Below are 5,818 nucleotides of genomic sequence, written 5' to 3'. Positions count from 1 at the left end.
TCCGTTCACAAAACTGTCTGGCACATGACTTTTTATCATCATTCTTAACCCCTGGGTCCTTGCAATGCGTCAAGCAGCCTCGACCAGCGCCCATGCAATGTGTTGAGCAGCCTCGACCAGACGCCCTACCCATGCTTTTAGGCTCCTCGACCAGACACTTTGCCAATGCGTCAAGCAGCCACGCCCATGCATTGAGCACCCTGTCAAGCAGCCATACCCGTGCGTCGAGGTACCCTGCCATACAGCCAAGCGTGCAGCCTATGCGGCCAAGCGAGCGAGCGATGGCCAGCCTATGTCGCACGCTCATGCGTCGAAGTAGCAGCCTATGCCACACACCCATGCGTCAAAGCAGCAACCTATGCCGCACACCCATGCGTCGTGGCCAACACCATACACTCATGCCAAGCAAGTCATGTGATGCTGCCTAGTGAGCCATGCGTCAAGGATGGACGGTCACCTTATGCGTTGGTGATGGCTAGGCATTGAGTATGGACTATGTGTTGAACATCCAAGAGTTGGACGCATACAAAGGATGAGATCACCTGAGAAGTGTCATCAAACCATGTGTCTTCTTGGGAGGAAAGCCTTAAGCCTTAAGAATTTGAGGTGGTGGCATCAGATTGGAAGCTCATGCGTTGGCTACACGGGAGGAAGAAACTTAGGTTGCGCTGATCAAAATGATGGGTTGGTAGTGTGTGGAAGAAACACTTGGCCATGCAGCCAAGTAGGTGGTGTCCACTCTAGGGAAGGTTTGGACACCTATAAATAGCGCCAAAAGACTTCATTTTTATATCACAATTCACAAATACCGTAAAAAGAGTGGGAGAATTGAGCAAACCTTGCGTTGGAGCCAAAGTCCATGCATTGGTCATAGAATTTCAAAGAGGACGCATTGGACAGTGAAGTCTGGAAAGAAACATCAAATTGGGACGAAGAGTTCTCCAATTTACTCGTGCATTTGGAGTGATTCCAAAGCCACCTAAAAGCTCTAAAAGTCTAGTTTTCAGGGTAGGGCTGCCGAAGGAACATCTCGAAGGGATCGAGCTTAAAATTGAGAAGAAGATAGAAGGTCGGATAAGATTGGGCCAGTCTTGAAGATTCTGTGATTTCGGCCAAACCACGAGAGGTTTTTAGCTAAAAGTTTTGGGTAATCTTCCTGAGACATTTTAGAATATGTTTGTAGAATGAAGTATCTCAAAATAAGATTTAGAACTATAAGTAATCTAAGCTGTACTTTGAATCTGGATTCTAGGGGTGAAAAGGGAGCCCGAGGTAGAAAAGGGAGCTACTAGAGTAAAAAGCTCCTAAGAAGGGATCAAGGTGAGTTTCTAAAATGTTTTGACTAAAACATTTGTTTAAAATGTTTGATTACAACGTGTTATAGAAAGCATGTTTTAAAGAAGATTATTCTCATGCCAGCTAGTTTAATAAAGTGATTTCCAAGCAAACCATGAGTTATGTTTTAAACGCATGCATGTGTGAGAAATTGTTGAAAAGCGATTTATATGTGTTAAATATACTCAGCATGCATTAGTACCTTTAAAGCCATGTTTTTATATGTGTTATACTTTACATGCTTTAAAGGAGAAAGTCATTTATGACTAGTTTTACTTAAAGCACGATACCAAAGGACATTTGAGAAGGTATCCGCCCAATTAGATACAGAAGGACTTTAAAAAGGTATCTATTGGTACTGAAGGACGTTTGAGAAGGTACCAAACCAACCAGATACTAAAGGATGTTTGAGAAAGTATCTGAACAGAAGTACCTAAGGTATGACGGTACTTAGTATGGCCACGTGCAGGTAGATAGAGTCAGAGATTGAGCAAAAGGGTTATCTCTTGACTAGTAGTTGGTGTTGGTATTGTTTTTACCCACAGTAGGGTTATCCTCAACTGAGAAACAGTTTTACTGTTTTATGATTAAAATAGCTTTATATGTTTCATCTTTGGAAAATATTTATACTGTAGTACAAGTACTGTAGAAGCTTATATTTTAGTTAAACTCTTTATTGAGATTTTGCATGAGAATCAATTATCTTTCTTAAGTCACTCACTGTGCACAAGCTCACCCCATTTTCAAATATTTTCCTTTCCCCCTCACAGGTAGCGGTTAAATCCTTTAAAGATAACTCCACATCTGCTCTCCCACTAAAGGACAAAGAGATTTGTAAACCGTTTGTTTAGGTGGTTTCTGTTAATATTATACACATGTTACTATTGTTCATATAGGGACTAGGGTTTTTTTTGGGTTTTAGGACTTGTAAATCATGTGTTGTAATGACTCTAAATATGTTATGTTTCTAAATTAATAAATTTTTGGCCTAAAGACATTCCACTGTATATAAGTTATATTTTGGTATCAGAGTTATTCCGCAAGAGTTTTTAGGCAGTAAGTGTCAGCCAAAGGGTTGATAACTACTGCAGTCACGCCCTTCTCTAGGCTAAAAGGGTGGTTTGGGGTGGGATGTGACAGCTCGGTATCAGAGCAAAGGTATACGTAAACTTGGGAAAGGTTTGAGCTAGTTTAGTATTAAAGCATAAGGTATTGGGTGAAAGAGAGAGTTCATGCATTAGATTAAATCATATAGATAAGTCCCTAACATGTGTACCTATAAATTAGGCAAAGATGTTGAGGAGAAGTGGCAAGCAGAGCAAGTAGACTGAGGAGAGGAATGTAGACCCTACCAGCGGAGGTCCTGAAGTTAGACGGGACCCAGATCCAAAGGGGAAAAGAGTTAGAGACTCAATAGAGCAGGAAGCAAATTCTGCAAACGAGTCGAGTACACCAAGGGTAGATGTAGAGCCTCAGATGGAAGATCGAGTGTTTGATAGAATCACTCAAAGATTGGCGGCGAGTGTAGGATCGATTCAGAACGATCCAAAAAAGAAATTCGACGTCGAGAGGCTGAAAGTTTAGGTGCCACGACATTCGATGGAGCCACAGATCCAGTAGATACTGAGATCTGGTTGGATTTGATTGAGAAATGTTTTAAGTTTATGAGGTGCCCTGAGGACCGTAAGGTCGAGATAGCGGCATTCTTGTTGCAGAAAGGGGATGAGAAGGGTGGAAAGTGATAGAAGCCAGAAGGAATAGTTTGGAAACTATGATTGGTCTGAGTTCAGACAAGTATTTGACGATAAATACTACCCTAGTTCTTTTAAAGAAGCAAAGAGAGAGGAATTCCTTAGGCTAACTTAGGGAGATGACGGTTATTGAGTATGAACAAAGATTTACTGATTTATCTCAGTATGCCCTTCTGATCATCGCGGAGAGAAGGAGAGGTGTAGGAGATTTGAAAATGGCCTAAGAAGAAAGATACGTACACCCGTTACCTCTACATCCAATTGGGTGAATTTCACTCAGTTAGTTGAGACCGCTATCCGAGTAGAGTAGAGTGTAGCAAGGGAAGATGTACTCCTGGAGAAATAGGGTATAAGGAGTTTTAGACCCCCATTCTCTGGACAGTTTAGAATGCCTGGAGAAATGAAAAATAAGAGATTTAGAACCCCGTTCTCTGGACAGTCGAGTATAAGGAGTTTTGGAGGCACGAGTTAGCAAAGTTCAAGTCGAAAAAGGTCAAGACCTGCAACTAGACCGAGTGGTAGATCAGTATCAGGTCGTGCTAGCGAGTCAGTAGCTAGTACAGGGAGGAAACCACTTTGTGTAAATTGTGGTAGGCCTCATATAGAAGTATGTTATGGTAATAGGAATGTGTGCTTCGAGTGCAGACAAGCTAGGCATTTCAAGAAAGATTTTCCTCAGCTAGGTCATGGAGCAAAGAGTGAGCAAAGAGGAGTTACACAGACTGTAAACCAACCTAGAGCGACCGGAACTAGAGGTGAGGGATCCGGTATAGCTAAGCAGAAAAGGGTAGCTGGACGACCCTAACAGCAGCAGCAATAAGGTAGAGTATACGTTATGACACACCAGGAAGCGGAAGAGGCTCCGAATGTCGTAACTGGTACAATAACTTTATGTAATCAATCCACTTATGCATTATTTGATCCTGGTGCTACGCACTCATTCATATCTAGCATGTGTGCATTACATATAGATAGAATGCCTGAGAATATGAATGATAATTTGTTTATCTCTACGCCTGTAGGAGATACTCTAATTGTACATGAGTATTACAGGAATTGTGAAGTAATTCTTAGAAATCAGAGTTTTTGGGTTGACTTGATTCCATTAGAATTACTAGAGTTTGATGTTATCCTAGGTATTGATTTCCTAAGTAAACACTATGCCACTATGGACTGTGTTAAGAGAGAAATAGTGTTTAGGAAACCAGGTGAAAAAGAAATAGCCTTGGTGGGAAGTAAAAGAATATTTCCAGGAAGTTTAATATCAGTAGTGAAGGCTAGGAAATTGTTGAGTAAATGATGTGAAGCCTATTTAGCCTATGTAACAGTTTCACAGGATAAGAAATTGAAACATGAGGATGTACTTGTGGTACAAGAATTCTTAGATGTATTCCCTGAAGAGTTACCAGGCTTACCACCTGACAAGGAAATAGAGTTTACTATTGAGTTAGTTCCGGGTACAACACCTATATCCCAGGCACCATATATGATGGCACCAACTGAAGGCGTTAAAAGTTCAGTTACAGAAACTTGTAGATAAGAGGTACATTAGACCTAGTGTGTCGCCTTGGGGAGCGCCAGTCTTGTTTGTTAAGAAGAAAGACGATACTCTTAGATTATGCATAGACTATAGACAGTTGAATAAGGTGACCATTAAGAATACGTACCCATTACCTCGTATAGATGATCTCTTCGATCAGTTAAAGGGAGCCACGGTGTTCTCAAAGATAGATTTGAGATCGGGTTATCACCAGTTGAAGGTGAAAGACACTGATGTTCCAAAGACTGCATTCATAACTAGGTATGGACATTATGAGTTCGTAGTAATGCCATTTGGATTGACAAATGCTCTTGCGATATTTATGGACTTGATGAATAAGATATTTCATCATTATTTGGATCAGTTTGTGATAGTTTTCATAGATGATATACTAGTGTATTCTAGTAGTGCAGAGAAGCATAAAGAACATCTGAGGATGGTGTTACAGATTCTAAGGGAAAAGGAGTTATATGCCAAATTTAGTAAGTGTGATTTTTGGTTAAATCAAGTCGTATTTCTTGGGCATATAGTTTCAGCTGACGGAGTTAGCGTTGATTTCCAAAAGATAGAAGCATTAGTCGACTGGGAATGACCCCTGAATGTAACCAAAGTGCGCAGTTTTCTAGGCTTAGCAGGTTATTATAGGAGAATCGTGGAGGGTTTTTCTAAGATAGCTCTACCATTGAAAAACCTGACCAAAAAAGATGCGAAGTTTGAGTGGTTGCCAGAATGCGAGCATAGTTTTCAAGTATTGAAACAGAGGTTAGTGTCAACACTAGTATTAACTCTACCTACACCAGGTAAAGAGTTTGAGGTTTATTGTGATGCATCCCGATAAGGGTTAGGATGTGTGCTGATGCAAGAGGAAAAGGTAGTAGCTTATGCTTCTCGACAGTTAAAGAAGCATGAATGTAACTACCCTACACATGATTTGGAGTTAGCAGCAGTTGTGTTAGCTCTAAAATTGTGGAGACATTACCTATTTGGTGAGCGGTGTCATATATTCATAGATCATAAGAGTCTAAAGCATATCTTTGACCAGAAGGAACTAAACCTAAGATAGAGAAGATGGCTCGAGTTGATCAAAGACTATGACTATACCATCGACTATCACCCAGGTAAAGCAAATGTAGTAGCTGATGCTTTAAGTCGAAAAACCAGATCAGCTGAAGCTAGTATCAATTCAGTGAAG

This window comes from Benincasa hispida, chromosome 12 (genome assembly GCF_009727055.1).
Source record: "Benincasa hispida cultivar B227 chromosome 12, ASM972705v1, whole genome shotgun sequence".
Lineage (NCBI taxonomy): Eukaryota > Viridiplantae > Streptophyta > Magnoliopsida > Cucurbitales > Cucurbitaceae > Benincasa > Benincasa hispida.
This window is presented reverse-complemented; position numbering follows the sequence as displayed.